Raw genomic sequence first — 15,669 nt, 5'->3', positions numbered from 1 at the left:
AGAGCCTAACAAAAATGTAAAAGTAACTGTCCAGAGGCAAATGAATCACTCTGTTTCTAATCCAGTTTGCTTCCAAAAGAGAATTTTCAGTGGCATGATGATTTATCAAAAACAAATTCAGAAACATTAATTTACCTAATTTCTTTTCAAATCACTAAGCCCCAGTACTTTAGAACTTTGATGATGTGCTGACCACTCCAGGGAAGGGTTGACATATCTTCCTCACAACTAACCTGCACAGGTCTGCCTTCATTTCCAACTGTTCTTCTGAAGGTGAACAGAGAGGTGGGTTTTTTATTAAATTGGGTTATGCCTTTTTATTTGTGTGTCTTTATGATGTGTAAGGAGGACTTGAATTTTTTTTTCCTGCTCGTTGTTTTACCTTAGAAATTTCAGGACTGCCCTATTTTACTGTAGAACTATTTAGAGGCATCAGATATACAATGAAAGGTTTCATACTTAAGGTATGTCTATACTTACAGCGCTGCAGTGGCACAGCTATACTGATACAGCTGCACCACTGCAGCGTGTCTGGTGAAGACACTCAACGAGAGACTTCCCATCAGCATTAAAAAAAAAAACCCAAAAATCCACCTCTGCGAGCAGCATAAGCTATGTCAGTGGAAGAATTTCTCTTGCTGACATAGCGCTGTGAACATGAGCACTTATGTTGGTGTAACTTGTCGCTCAGGGGAGTGAAATATTCACACCCCTGAGCAACTTAAATGTTGCCAACATAGATTGTAATGTAGATATAGCCTTTAATGAAGGGGCAGAGAAGTGTTGAAACACCCTTTCTACCAAGGTTTGTTAGCCATTGAAATGAAATAGGTGTTAATGAAGACAAAACAAAAAGTTTTCAACTAAAAATCCATTCGTCTCTCAATTGTTCAGCTGTTACTCATCTATTATGTCATAATTTCATTATATTCTCCATCTGCTATTGTTCCCATATTCTGAATTTCCAATGTAAAAACAGAGGGGGGAAAAAAAAAAAAAAAATCTATCAGGCCTTCTTTATAAAAATCATTAACACCAAAGAAAGATAGTCTTCTGAATAATACATGGACTGGAAATTAACAGATTCAGACTCATTATTAGTATTATTGATATTGTGGTAGGAAGTACAAGCCACAATCATGAACCAGGCTGACTCCATTGTGCTAGGCACTGTCCAAACAAGATAAAAGCATCCCTGTCCCACAGAGATTACAATCATAAGTAATTCAAATCCTGGCTTGGTCTCAACTTCCAGCGTGATCTGGGGCAAATTATTTAGTTTCTCTGTACCTCAGTTCCCAATTGGTATAATGAATTATCTCGCACTCCCTTTCTAATTTTCTATTTAGAATGTAAACTATTTGAGGCAGGGACTTATTATATATTTTTACATTATTTGGCCCTGATCTCTGCTGGGGTCTCCATGTATTATCATAATGCAAATAAATAGCAAGTTTAATATGGTAGAATTACTTTAAAACAGACAGGCATCCTGCAGCATAAAAAACTTCTAAACAGGTCAAAATTAACAGCAGCATACGTTCTTTTGTTATTAAGATTATATTACATGTACATAATTATAGTGTGTTTTGGACATATCTTATAAACGCAAAGCTAAGTTTTAATACTGCCTCTTAATCACCACACGGTTATTTATTTGCAACAGCACTTCGAAGCCCAGTTATGCACCAGAGTCCTATTGTGCTAGGCACTGTACAAACACAAACCAGAGTCCCTGGCCCAATGAATTTACAATTTAGATAAGGTATTATGGTGCCTCCATGTGGCTTATCCTTATGTCTTATTCTCTAGTCTGTGTGTGGGGGAGGAGTTATTTTATTTTGCTGTTTTGCTGGAATTATTTTAGAATCAGATTGACCAGTAGTTGATACATCACTTAATAAGATAGGACATAGTTCAGAACACTAAAATCTACAAAAATATTTAACCTTTTAAACAAAACTACAAGTAAAAGATATATTTAAAACCATTGAGGTTTTCAACAGAATAAACTCCAGGCAAGTGAACAAACCTTCAATAATTTTTGTATTTGCTTATTAAATTTAAATACTAATTAACCTTAAAAATATATTTAAAAAAATAATTAAAAAACAGATGCCATATTTGACTAAGGAAACGTAATTCCCATCATTTAAAAAAAAAAAAAAAACTGAAGTGGTCCAACAGTAACTCCAGGCTTCAGGAACTGGCCTTTATAGTTCTCTAGATTTGTTTACATTCAGTTTCTCAACATACAATTTGATTGTAAATGCACTACAAACATGCACTTTAAACTAACACTGTTAGAGCTTCTGCCTAAAGTGAAATGTCAAGGCAAGGTGATAATAAAATATAAAAGCTACCAACCCCCAAGCTATTCAAATTTCAATCCTGTGTCACCACTTCTTTGTAGAAGTTAAACAGATATGATCAAAGGCCACTCAATGAAGATTGTCTCCTTCTCTATCACATTCTTTCAGGGAGATGGAGGGTTCGATCTTGGAACCCTTAAACGTTCCAAAAGAGCCAAAGGGGATAACAACATACGGACTACTTGCACAAGTAAGCTTTTCCAGGATCAGACCCAAAATCTGGCACAACTACCTGTTCTAAATATGACATTTATACATTTCAGAGGATTGAACAAAACTGTATAGCCTTTAATATACTTTCTGTTCACTTTAAACTGAAACAAATAGACCACCAAATATAATAGTTACTTTATATTTCTCTTAAATTTTTGTTGAAAAAAGTTTCAAAACCATTGATTCTTTTAAAGTATGCTTATCTCCAGAAATGCCATACATAATATATTTTCTTCAAATTATATATTCACACTACTGTACAAATGGAAACTTCTGAGTTAATGTGCTATTATATATACTTTCAAAATTAGCAGTCCATTAACTCTCACAATTAAGAGATTATGGTCCGCGACTCTTATTTTATTAACTTGTACCAGAGTCATTTTTAGCCTAAGATAAAATTCAAGGCTGCTACGATTTCACAGAATTGATTTGAATGTGAATCCTTCCCACACTATCAGATGTCACTAAATGAATATTTTACAAAAATTAATATTGTGCTATTATATTAAATAGACCCCTGTCAAGGAGCAGAAAATAGTATCAATCAAAATTTTAAAATACTTGAAAAACATACTGCAAATATACAAGTTTTTCTATTTCAGATATTGCTAAGAGTCTTCATTGTATTAACACATAATAGGTAAGTCTGCACATGTATGTTACTTCGAGGTATCAGACTTAATAAAATTTATTTTTTTCCAATTACACAAACTGTTCCATTCATGTGATAATCAAACAGTCTAATCTCAAAGAACAAAGAAGGGCTGTAAGTTACTAATTTAAGAGACAGAATTGTTGCTTTACTTTCACTGGCTGATCCAACACATTCTCATTTAAATAAAAACAGGATTCCTGGCAGCAGAAGGTTATACAACTTCTTTAATTCTGTTCGTAACACTTATGTTTAAAACACAAAACAGGACCATTCACTCCTGTTCCGATACCAGTTTTAGCCAAGAGCATATTTTACAACATTTAAGAACAATTGACTGCAGTATGGGCTTTCAAGGAAAACTATAACATAACCTTAACCATAACAACAAACCGCAACCTGATTATGCAGTGTTTTACAATTTTAATCACAAAATATGAAAAATGTGCTAAGTAGACAGCACTCAAATAGCTAGAAATTAGACTTGCCACATGCCTTAGGCACTTGGCTCCTGGTGTCATTTCATATTATTTGGTTTCATATACATTTTGAACTGTTTATGCAATTATGGGAGACTAATGAAAGATTATATCTTGTTAAATAGTATCAATATCAATATCTGCACAAATTTGCAGAAGTCTTGTAATCATCATCAAATAGTAAGAAATAGTGAAGAAACTGAATTTTTAGAAAACGGAAATCTTCACTAGAAAACCTTCCTTGAAAAAAGAAACTACACACCTAACAACTAAACTGTTATTTTATTAAAGGGAAAAAATTACTTTAAATGAAACTTAGAGATTTATAATGTAAGAACATTAAAAGTGTTTACAACCTGATTTAATAATTAGAAGAAATGTTTTTAAACTTTACATTAAAACCCACAATATTTTAGAAATATTCTGTTTAAAATTATATTAATCAGATGGAGACTGTTAAAAAAATATGACAATCATCTTGCTTGCTGCAAGTAGCACAAATTCATTTTTAGTATGATAGTTCTTAGTGAAGTAGGCTCAGAATTGCCAGCTTAAAAGTTTTTTGAAAACTTGAGTTTCAAAACACTTTTCCAGTATTTTCATAAGTGATTCTTTCCTTAAAAACTGTCAGATAGAATGAGCAAATTGTACATAGTGTTTTTAAAATTACATTTTACCCACCTTACTTAACCCAAGACAGATTGTATGTCAAGATGAGGTTTACATTGTGAGTATATCAGAGTGCCAGCTCTGCTATAGGTAAAGTAACAGAAGGGGTTCTCAAAGGACCACTTTTAAGCAATCTTGCATGCATGTTTATTCAGATGCCTTGAAATTTGGCGTCTGTAGCATTAGTAATCCAAATTGGAGAAAGAAGTTCTCAAGATTCAGACCCCCCCCCCAAAAAAACAGCATTTCTTAAGATTGATAGTTTCTAAAGTTTTTTTTTTTTTGTTGGCCCATGCTTTGGAGTCAATCTGTGGCTCTCACTGAGCCCCATGTGTTCTCAATCATTCAACATCTACCCAGCTAGTGCTTGGCACCCACTGCCCCCGTGGGGAAGCAATATTAAAAAGGGAGGCTTGAACCTATTTGGAGGGCTAACGCTCATGTACCAAATGGACTGCACTGGGAATGTGCAGAAACACAAGCCAAGAGACTTGCTAGACAGTCGGTTTTCACATAACGTGAGTGGCTCAAGGGGACATGCTATGGCCATTAAACGAGAACTATATCCAGGCACTATGTTTGAAACCCACCCTTGGCAGAAATCCAGAAGTGAAATGTAGGCATGTTGCTACAAGAAGCTTCTGTCAAAGGGTTGCTGGGGAGGATGGGGGCAGAATCTGAGTACAAAATCAGAAGGTGCTCAAAACTATTTTTGAAAATAAAAAAAAATTACACATGAAAATGCTTGCTGGGAGGGAAGGAGGAATTAGTGTCGCAGACGAGTCGGGAGGAAACCAGGAGAGAGTATGGGGCTGCAACAGTAGGGTAATAGGGAGGAGAAGGATAAACAAGGATGGCAGCTCAGGTCAGTCGAGGAGGTTGGGACTAAGGAGAGTGGGGGGCACGCAGAGGAAGCACAGATTGGGGGAGGGGAGGCCTGTCAGCCCCAAATTCTCCATTCTATGTGTGTGCACACCAGGATCTGGGGATCCCTATCCCTCTGGGGGTGTTTGAGCCGTGCACCTGCCTCCCAAGGTGAACCAGGATCCGGGGAAGGGGTTCCTGAAAACACCACATTAAACCTTGAGAACCAGGAAATACAAAGTTCAGGTATATGCCACCACCATGACGGATTAGCTGGAGTGGGGCAGGACTCTATGTGCCAGGGGCACGGCTGGGGAGGGCGGGCAGAAGAGGAGTTGTCCTGCTAGAGGGTGTGGTGGGAGTGTGGAGCCTAACTCAGCGTTCAGCTGAGGCTATCTAACCAAAGAAGCATGCATCCCCTAGAAGACTGCTGCCAGTGATACGTTTACGTAGCAAGAAGCAACTTATTATACGCTAGTTGCTTCTACAGTGCTAACTACGGGTGTAACGATACTGCCTTTGGTGGGACACTTCTGAACCCTGGTCTACACTACAGGGTTAGGTTGAATTTAGCCGCATTACGTAGATTTTAAAATGAATGCGTCTACACAACCAACCCTGTTCCGTCGACCTAAAAGGCTCTTAAATCGACTTCTGTACTCCTCCCCGGAGAGGGAAGTAGTGCTAAAATCGACCTTGCTGGGTTGAATTTGGGATAGTGCGGACACAATCTACGGTATTGGCCTCCGGGAGCTATCCCAGAGTGCTCCAATGTGACTGCTCTGGACAGTGCTTTCAACTCCAGTGCACTAGCCACGTACACAGGAAAGCCCCAGGAAATTTTGAATTTCATTTCCTGTTTGGTCAGCGTAGCGAGCTCAGCAGCACAGGTGACAATTTAGTCCCCCCAGAATCGCAAACGAGCTCTAGCATGGACCGAAAGGGAGACACTGGATCTGATGGCTGTATGGGGAGAAGAATCTGTACAGGCCAAACTCCAATCAAAAAGAAGAAATGCTAATATATATGCCAAAATCACACAGGACATGATGGACAAAAGCTCCAACAGGGACACACAGCAATGCCGCATGAAGGTTAAGGAGCTCAAGCAACCCTAACGGTCGCTCCGGGTCAGAGCCCCATACATGCCACTTCTATGATCAGCTGGATGCCATTCTGGCGGGGGGGACCCTACCACCACCCCACCACTGTCCGTGGACACCTGCAAGGGGCAGTCTCACGCAACAGGGAGGAAAGGAGAAGAATACGCAGCAGGCACGGGGTGAATCCGTTCTCCCAGCAGCCAGGACCTTTTCATCATCCTGGAACCATACCCTCCCAAAGTGGGATACCAGACCCTGAAGCCGGAGAAGGCACCTCTGGTGAGTGCACATTTGTAACTACAGTACAGGGTTTAAAAGCAATAGCATTTAATGTTTGATTTGCCCTGAAGAATTAGGATGCATTCGCAGCCAGTACAGCTACTGGAAAAGTCTGTTAATGTGTCTGGGGATGAAGCGGAATCCTCCAGCAACATCTCCATGAAGCTCTGCTGGAGGTACTCTAAAAGCCTCTGCAGAAGGCTGAGCCCTCTGAGGAGGGCTGCCTTATTTCATCCGCTATAGTAGGACACTTTACCACGCCAAGCCAGTACCAAGTACTCTGGAACTACTGCAGCACAAAGCATGGCAGCGAATGATCCTGGGTTTTGGTCGCATTCAAGCGACATTCAGGCTATATCTTTCTGTGTGAGCATCAGGAGAGTGATTGGTTGAAATAGGGGAATTTTTGTAAGGGAACAGTAAAAGGACCCTGTTCATGCTGTAGTGTTTGCACTTGGCTAAAAAGGGATCATCCCGGAGAATAGCCATGCGGCGGGGGGAGGGGCGAAGGGATCATCCCAGAGAATAGCCATGCGGTGGGGTGGGGAGAGGTGTGTGCTGCACATCCACCCGAAAACTGCAGCCCCTCCTTTTAAATGTGAAACCCAACCAGCATTGCTTGCTATGGGAAAGGATGGTGCTGCAGTTTGAAAACCATTCCCACATGTTATGAAGGCGTACCAAAAGGCTTACTATGGCTGCCTGGAAACCGAATTCTGTTGCCAAGCTGTTTGTGATGTGTCACCATACCGGCAGGCGCTCAATGTAAAAGGCAAAATGCGACCTTGTACCTACAGCACATGTGCTGTCTGCTGTGAATTGCTTGATTCACTGTGAAAGAGTCTCCCTTTTGTTCTCAGCAATGACATGTTTCAGAGTAGCAGCCGTGTTAGTCTGTATTCGCAAAAAGAAAAGGAGTACTTGTGGCACCTTAGAGACTAACAAATTTATTTGAGCATAAGCTTTCGTGAGCTACAGCTCACTTCATTGGATGCATTCAGTGGAAAACCGAATGCATCCGATGAAGTGAGCTGTAGCTCACGAAAGCTTATGCTCAAATTAATTTGTTAGTCTCTAAGGTGCCACAAGTACTCCTTTTCTCAGCAATGTATCATCTTAAATTTTACTCCCTTTTTCTCTCTCCCCAAGGTGCAAATGTTTCTATGCTCTCCCCATCATCTCCGTCCCTGAGGTTATCGCAGATTAGAAGGTGAAAAAAACCACACTCGCAATGACATGTTTTCCGAGCTCATGCAAGTCCTCCTGCACTGATAGGGAACAGCTTAATGCATGGAGGCATTCAGTGGCAGAGGCCAGAAAAGCATTAAGTGTGCACAAAGAGCAGAGGCAGGAGGTGATGCTGAGGCTAATGGGGGAGCAAACGGACATGATGAAGTGTCTGTTGGAGCTGCAGGAAGCCAACAAGAGCACAGCCCCCCGCTGCATCCATTGTATAATTGCCTGCCCTACTCCCCAAGTTTCATATCCTCCTCACCCAGATGCCCAAGAACATGGGGGGAGGGGGAATCCCCCCCTCCGGGCACCCAGCCATTCCACTCCAGAGGATGACCCAAGCAACCCTAGAAGGCTGTCATTCAAAACAAACAGTTTTGATTTGTATTGTGGCTACAATAAGCAATGTGGCCTTGTCCTTCCCTCCTCCCCAACCCCACCCCATCCCACCCGGGCTACCTTGTCAGTTATCTCACTTTTTTTTTTAAATTAAGAAAGAAAGAATGCATGGTTTCAAACATTTAAGTTACTTTATTTCCTTTGCCAGCTGGGATCGAAAGGGGGAGGGTGGTTGGCTTACAGTGAATTAAAATCAACAAAGGCGGCAGGTTGCAGCAAGGAGAAACACATACAATGGTCACACTGTAGCCTGGCCAGTCATGAAACTGGTTTTCAAAGTCTCTCTGATGCACAGTGCACCTAGCTGTGCTCTTCTAATCGCCCTGATGTCTGGCTGCTCAAAATAAGCCGCCAGGCGATTTGCCAACTTCCCACCCCACCATAAATGTCTCCCCCTTACTCTCAAAAATATTATGGAGCACACAGCAAGCAGCAATAATAATGGGAATGTTGGTTGTGCTAAGGTCTAACCTAGTCAGCAAACAGCACCAGCGAGCTTTTAAACATTCAAACATTCTACCACCATTCTACACTTGCTCAGCCTATAGTTGAACTGCTCCTTACTACTGTCCAAGCTGCCTGTGTACAGCTTCATGAGTTATGGCAGGAAGGGGTAAGCTGGGTCCCCAAAGATAACTATAAGCATTTCAACATCCCCAACGGTTATTTTCTGGTCTGGGAAGAAAGTCCCTTGCTGCAGCTGTTGAAACAAACCAGAGTTCCTGAAGATGCAAGAGTCATGTACCTTTCCCAGCCATCCCACGTTTTTGTTGGTGAAATGTCCCTTGTGATCCACCAGCGCTTGCAGCACCATTGAGAAGTACTCCTTGCGGTTTACGTACTGGTTGGCAAGGTGGTCTGGTGCCAAGATAGGGATATGCGTGCCATCTATCAGCCCACCAAGTTAGGGAACCCCATTGCAGCAAAGCCATCCATTAGGACCTGCACATTTCCCAGAGTCACTACCCTTGATAACAGAACATTAATGATTGCATTAGCTACTTGGATCACAGCAGTCCCCACAGTAGTCTTGCCCACTCCAAACTGATTCCCAACTGACCGGCAGCAGTCAGGTGTTGCAAGCTTCCACAGGGCTATCGCCACTTGCTTCTCAACTGTCAGGGCAGCTCTCATCTTGGTACTCCTGTGCTTTAGGGCGGGGGAAAGCAACTCACAAAATTCAAGGAAAGTGGCCTTACGCATGCAAAAGTTTCGCAGCCACTGTGAATCATCCCATACCTGCAACACTATGCAGTTGCATCAGTTTGTGCTCGTTTGCTGGGCCCAGAATCGGCGTTCCACTGTATCAACCAGCCCCACTGCCGCCATGATGTCCCAATTGCCACAGCCCGTGGTTTCAGGAATGTCTGTGTCCATGTCCTCATCACAATGTGCTGGCTTCTCTTAGTTCTGCACATACTCCAGGATAATGTGTGAGGTGTTTACAATACTCACAACAGCAGCGGTGAGCTGAGCGGGCTCTATGCTTGCCGTGGTATGGCGTCTGCATGCGTAACCCAGGAAAAAAAGGCACAAAACGATTGTCTGCCGTTGCTTTCACAGAGGGAGGGGGGCAACTGATAACATATACCCAAAACCACACACAACAATGTTTTTGCCCCATCAGGCATTGGGAGCTTAACCCAGAACTCCAACGGGCAGCGGAGACTGTGGGATAGCTACGCACAGTGCACCATTCCATAAGTCGATGCTAGCCACGGTATTAAGGATGCACTCCACCGACTTAATGCGCTTAGTGGGGACATACACAGTCGACTGTATAAAACAGATTTCTAAAAATCAAATTCTATAAAATCGACCTAATTTCATAGTGTAGACATACCCTCAGGGTACCAATTCAGGACAAATTGCTTAGAGCAGGGCAGTTACAGCCCAAGGCTGGGGTTCCTTTGAACACCAAGGCAAACCAAACCAGCCAAACAAAGACTACTTCGGTTTTACCCCACAAGCTAACTGTAAGTAATACAAGCAACTTCCTTAGAAACTCCAGTTCCCAGGCACCACCAATGCCACTCGCTTTGGGGACGAATGGTTATGAAAACCAATACCCCCGTAAAAGAAAAAAGGTTCTCCAATCCCAAGGACCATGCCCAGACCCAGGTCAATATAATAATCAGATCTTGCCCACAAATCACACTGTTGCCAATCCATTAGAATCGAAAATCTAAAGGTTTATTCATAAAAGGAAAAAGATATAGCTGAGAACTAGAATTGGTTAAATGGAATCAATTACATACAGTAATGGCAAAGTTCTTAGTTCAGGCTTATAGCAGTGATGGAATAAACTGCAGCTTCAAATCAAATCTCTGGAGTACATCCCCAGCTGGGGATTCAGTCCTTTGCTACAAACGGAAGCTCTGAACAAAGTCCCTCCAGAGGCAAGCAGCAGGATTGAAGGCAAAGAGGCAGCTGCTTTTTATAGTCTCTTCCAGGTGGAAGGATACCTTTTTGTTCTTACTGTGGAAAAGTACAGCTGCAAGATGTAGCTTGGAGTCACATGCATGCCATTGTTTACACGTTAGTTTGAACATTCCCAGGAAAGCTCAGATGTGGACTGGCATCTCCTAAAGTCCACTGTCAGTTAAGTATTTCTTGATTGGGAACTTACTGAGAATAGTCCCTTCTCAAGAAGCTGACCAAATGCTTCACTGAGGCTACTTAGAATCAAAACACATTGATATACAAGTACATAGCCAATATTCATAACTTCAACTACAAAAATGATATACCCATAGAGATAACATAATCATAATCAGCAAATCATAACCTTTTTATAGACATGACATGTCATGACAACCTTTGTACAATATTTGCTGCAAATATATAATAGTGTTGCAGTTTATGTCAATAACGTCACAACTGGTTTAATGGGATGGGAAGATGAGCTAGAAATGTTGGTGGAGACAAAATGTTGCAGAACTGGTGGGAACGGAAAAGAGACATCAGTCTTGTCTCATCTGCTTGAAGTTACTATAGCTCCCATATAATACAACTGTCAAATTTTAGGACCTAGACCATGCCTGTGATTTCTCTCACTGGCCCTCTCAGCAATTACATGTTGCAAACATTCCAAAGCATGTCCATTATCCCCCTTACAGTGTAACAAAAGTGTACAGGAGGGAGGAGAAGCTCTTAGAAACCATGTGTCCAAGTGGAGAGACAACTGACTAGCTGTCATAGATTCATTGATACTAAGGTCAGAAGGGACCATTCGGATCATCTAGTCTGACCTCCTGCACAGTGCAGGCCACAGAATCTCACCCACCCACTCCTATGAAAAACCTCACCCATGTCTGAGCTATTGAAGTCCTTAAATCATGGTTTAAAGACTTCAAGGAGCGAGAAGCCTCCCTCAAGTCAACCATGCCCCATGCTACAGAGGAAGGTGAAAAAACCTCCAGGGCCTCTCCAATCTGCCCTGGAGGAAAATTCCTTCCCGACCCCAATATGGCAATCAGCTAAACCCTGAGCATATGGGCAAGATTCACCAGCCACATACTACAGAAAATTCTTTCCTGGGTAACTCAGATCCCATCCATCTAATATCCCATCTCAGGGGATTTGGCCTATTTACCCTGATATTTAAAGATCAATTACTTACCAAAATCCCATTATCCCATCATACTATTTCCTCCATAAACTTATCAAGTAGAATCTTAAAACCAGATAGATCTTTTGGCCCCCACTGCTTCCCTTGGAAGGCTATTCCAAAACTTCACTCCCCTGACTCTGCCACTGGCCTGTTGTGGGACATTGGTCAAGTCACTTCACTTTCCTATGTCTCAGTTTCCCCATCTGTAAAATGGGGGAAAGAGATGTAAAGGGCTTTCGGATTACTGATGAAAAGCACTATATAAAGCTAAGTATTATTACCAAGTTACAGCAGCATATCAGCTACAAACCTAGGTGAGAACTACAACTGCGTAAATGCCCACTAACGACTACAAATCTTTCTCTATTAAAAACAAAAAGACAAAAAAACACACTAAGAAATTCACTGAAACATCATTAACACAGAGCTAAGGTTGTCCTGTGGTGTCTGGTGCCCTTCCAGAACATCGACTTCAATGACACAAACCTCAGAAAACCAGGAAATGAAGAGTCAAGGTATTTCAAACTTCAACTTCTGGAAAAACAGGAAACAGAGTAAAGCTAACATAATCATAACTCTGCCCTCTTAGAGCAATGACCCAATAAACTCATACTCGCACTCTGCCTTTGCAAATAGGTCACAACATTCAGAGAACAGGGAACATGACATGACAACTACAACACAGAATCTAATGTCCACTCTTTGCTAAGGCAAAACTTGTGTTTAGGTGAGCTGTACTAAACAGGAGTTACCTGCTGTGTTCTACACTCATACACTGGAGCCTAATTCTCCAAAACAACCCCATACTTGCTAAATCTGACAACTTCTTCACCCCCCCTTTTATAACCCACCCATTCACTCTCACTGCAGGATTCCATCTAATACTATAGTTTCATTTACCGATCATTAAACCCACAAACCACTCATATACCACCTCACTGCTGACAATCCCCATGCTAAAAATGACTCTTGTGCACTACTGCTACTCAACCTACAGAATTTTAGCACTGAAATGAGACATATTGAATCCCTCAAACTACATATGCACCTCTTTTCTTTGATCACACAAATGAGGAGCGCAGACCCGCACAGAGGGCCAGCCTCCTCCCAGATTGCCTCTTATCACAATCACAGATCAGCCAAGGTGCTCCAACTAACCCCTCCACCATTCAATACAGCTACAGCTAGCATAGTGAATTCATCTGGAGTGGCTATTACCAGCTCTAGGGTGGCACAGTGAAGGTTGTGTTATTGTGTACTTTAACCCTATTTCCTGATTTCAGAAGCTGATATTTGAAATACCTTAACTCTTTGTTTCTTTCCTGGTTTCAGAAGTCTGAGTGTCACTGCACTCTATGTTCTGGAAAGGAAAGAGACACCATAGGCAACCTTACCTTTGCATTAAAGATGTTTTTCAGTGAATTTAGTCAAAAGTTGCAAAAAAAATGCTGCTTTCCAATATTACATTTTGAGAACACAATATTAAAAACAAAAACCCCAATTATGCTACTAAAAGTCTATTATATCCTGACCTCTCAAGGATAGAATCTAGAAACCTGAGTAAGTGTTCAAAAATATATAAAGCTACCATAGCAAAGTCAGTGAAAAGAATAGAATAGAATTATATATATACACACATATATATATACACACACACACATACATACACACACACACACACACACACACACACACACGTTAAAAAGTTCAATATAATCAAAGTGTCAAACCAAATTACCAAAGCACAAGGTCCAAAGCACACTATATCATCATCAACTAGCATGTGCCATTTCTACTCTCCCCCCATCAACTAGATTAAGAATTACTGACAGCTATAAAATTTATAGGGAAAGTGTTTGCTAATGAACCCTCATCTCCCTAATGATGACATCAAAGTACATGACATTAACCAGATATGTACCATAACCTCATTTAACAATTCAAAGATCATCCAAGTAATTGAAAAAATATAATTTAATCTCAACACTTCCCAAACAAGGGAAAGAGAGCATAGTAACCAGAAATGGTAGATCACAAAAATTATTTAAAATCCTACATTTCCCTTCTGGAAAAAAAAAAAAAAAAAAAGTGTTCTACAAAGATGCATTAAGTTAAGAGTCTTGTTTCACAAGCTTAGAAATAAAATGAAAAACCATAAGATGCATATTATAAGATATGGGAGAATATTCTTTAAAACTCTTATAACTAAGAATATCACCACATGTGGCCCATGATGTTATGGCTTAATAACTAAAGTTGCATCAAAGGAGAGAGAAATTAAACTCAGCTTTGTATATCAACCAAAGTGAATTAAAAAAATTAACATACAAGTCACTTGGACATAAAGTAACTGTAGCATCCTTTAAAAACTGATTTTGTGGTTGCTATGTGAATAAGTGACAAAGCAGGAAGAAATCTACTACGGCATAAGTCTATGCCATAAAGCTTTGCTGACATGCCTATTTCAGCTAGGAATTTGAAACAAAACAAAACAAAAACAAACAAAGCCTATGAGCAGACATAGGACAATGCTAACTCCTTCATTTGTACCTGAAAACAAAGTAGGAGCTATTCCAGATCACAAAGCACAGTTTAATAAATAGGCTACCATATTCTGCACCTCTTGAAATATGAGTGGTTTTAAGATGTAGCCCCTCCAAGTGGGTATGGGCAGCAGTCCAGATAAAGAAATTTCTCCTAAATCACAGGAGCAACGATCCCAGGGATTAACTCCCTATTCTTAGTTTGGTCTAACCTGTTTGATTCAGTCTGCTGGTTGCTAATTTTGTTTCCTTTGATTTTCCTTCCCTAGCATCCTTCTCGGTCACCAAGAGTCACAAACGCCATGTTTGACAAGCAAAAGCAGATGGCATTTTTCCATGGGAACAGAAAGCACTTTTCCATTATCATCATTGTAACTAATCTCTTGTTGATTTACACAGCTCTGAACAAAAACCCTAAAATCTAGCATTTTTCTGCTGTTCTGATTTTCCTACAGAAAGATATGAGGCTCAGTCAGCAAAGTATTAACTAATCTGCAAATGTTCATGTTTTCACATACTTGCTGAATGACAATTTAAAAATCCACACTGGGTCTCTATCACATTAGTGCAGATTGTGAATTCTATGGGACAGGTACGGTGTTTCAGCTAGTCTTCACTTCCAGAGTTAGATTGGAGTAACTAGTGTGAATGTCTATACTTGCGAAACACAAGAGCTATGCTGTGTATGTAACATATCTGCTATTTGCAGTGTAGCGGGGTTAGCTAACCCATGTTAGGTAATCCAGGTTAAAACAGCACCGAAGACACAGCAATTCTGCTTTTAATTCAAGTTAGTAGCTCGACTTGAGCACTTTTTTTTTTTTTAAATATAAAGGGGGCGGGGGAGATGTATACATACCTACTAATAGCCAATATCATCATTCCCAGAATGCCTTGTATTCATACAAACTTTATTCACTGTAAAGCTTAATACAACCTCTATTAGGGCTATCCAGCGATTTAAAAAATTTATTGTGATTAAATTGCACTATTAAACAACAACAGAACACCGTTTATTTTATTTTTGGAGGTTTACTACATTTTCAAATATATTAATTTCAATTACAACACAATACAAAGTGTACAGTGCTCACTTTATATTTATTTTTTATTACAAATATTTTCACTGTAAAAAACAAAACAATTTTTTTTCAATTCACCTCATACAAGTACTGTAGTGCAATCTCTTTATCATGAAAGTTGAACTTACAAATGTAGAATTATGTACCAAAAAAACAGCATTGAAA

The 15,669-nt window shown here is 40.5% G+C and overlaps 1 protein-coding gene and 1 long non-coding RNA gene across 6 annotated transcripts in view; both read right to left on the bottom strand.

Annotated features, from left to right (window-relative positions):
- Positions 1-15,669, bottom strand: part of RFC1 (replication factor C subunit 1) — a 74,593-nt gene that overhangs the window by 29,385 nt on the left and 29,539 nt on the right. The window lies entirely within an intron of this gene.
- Positions 1,401-15,519, bottom strand: LOC122460065. The gene is made up of 3 exons (XR_006281125.1): positions 12,542-15,519; positions 9,655-9,660; positions 1,401-1,412 (listed from the first exon to the last, which is right to left on the bottom strand). It is a non-coding gene; the product is annotated as an uncharacterized LOC122460065 (long non-coding RNA).

The sequence above is a fragment of the Dermochelys coriacea genome, chromosome 4 (assembly GCF_009764565.3).
Source record: "Dermochelys coriacea isolate rDerCor1 chromosome 4, rDerCor1.pri.v4, whole genome shotgun sequence".
In the NCBI taxonomy this organism is placed as follows: Eukaryota; Metazoa; Chordata; order Testudines; family Dermochelyidae; genus Dermochelys; species Dermochelys coriacea.
The sequence above is the reverse complement of the archived record's forward strand: the minus strand, read 5'-3'. Positions and strand labels throughout refer to the sequence as shown.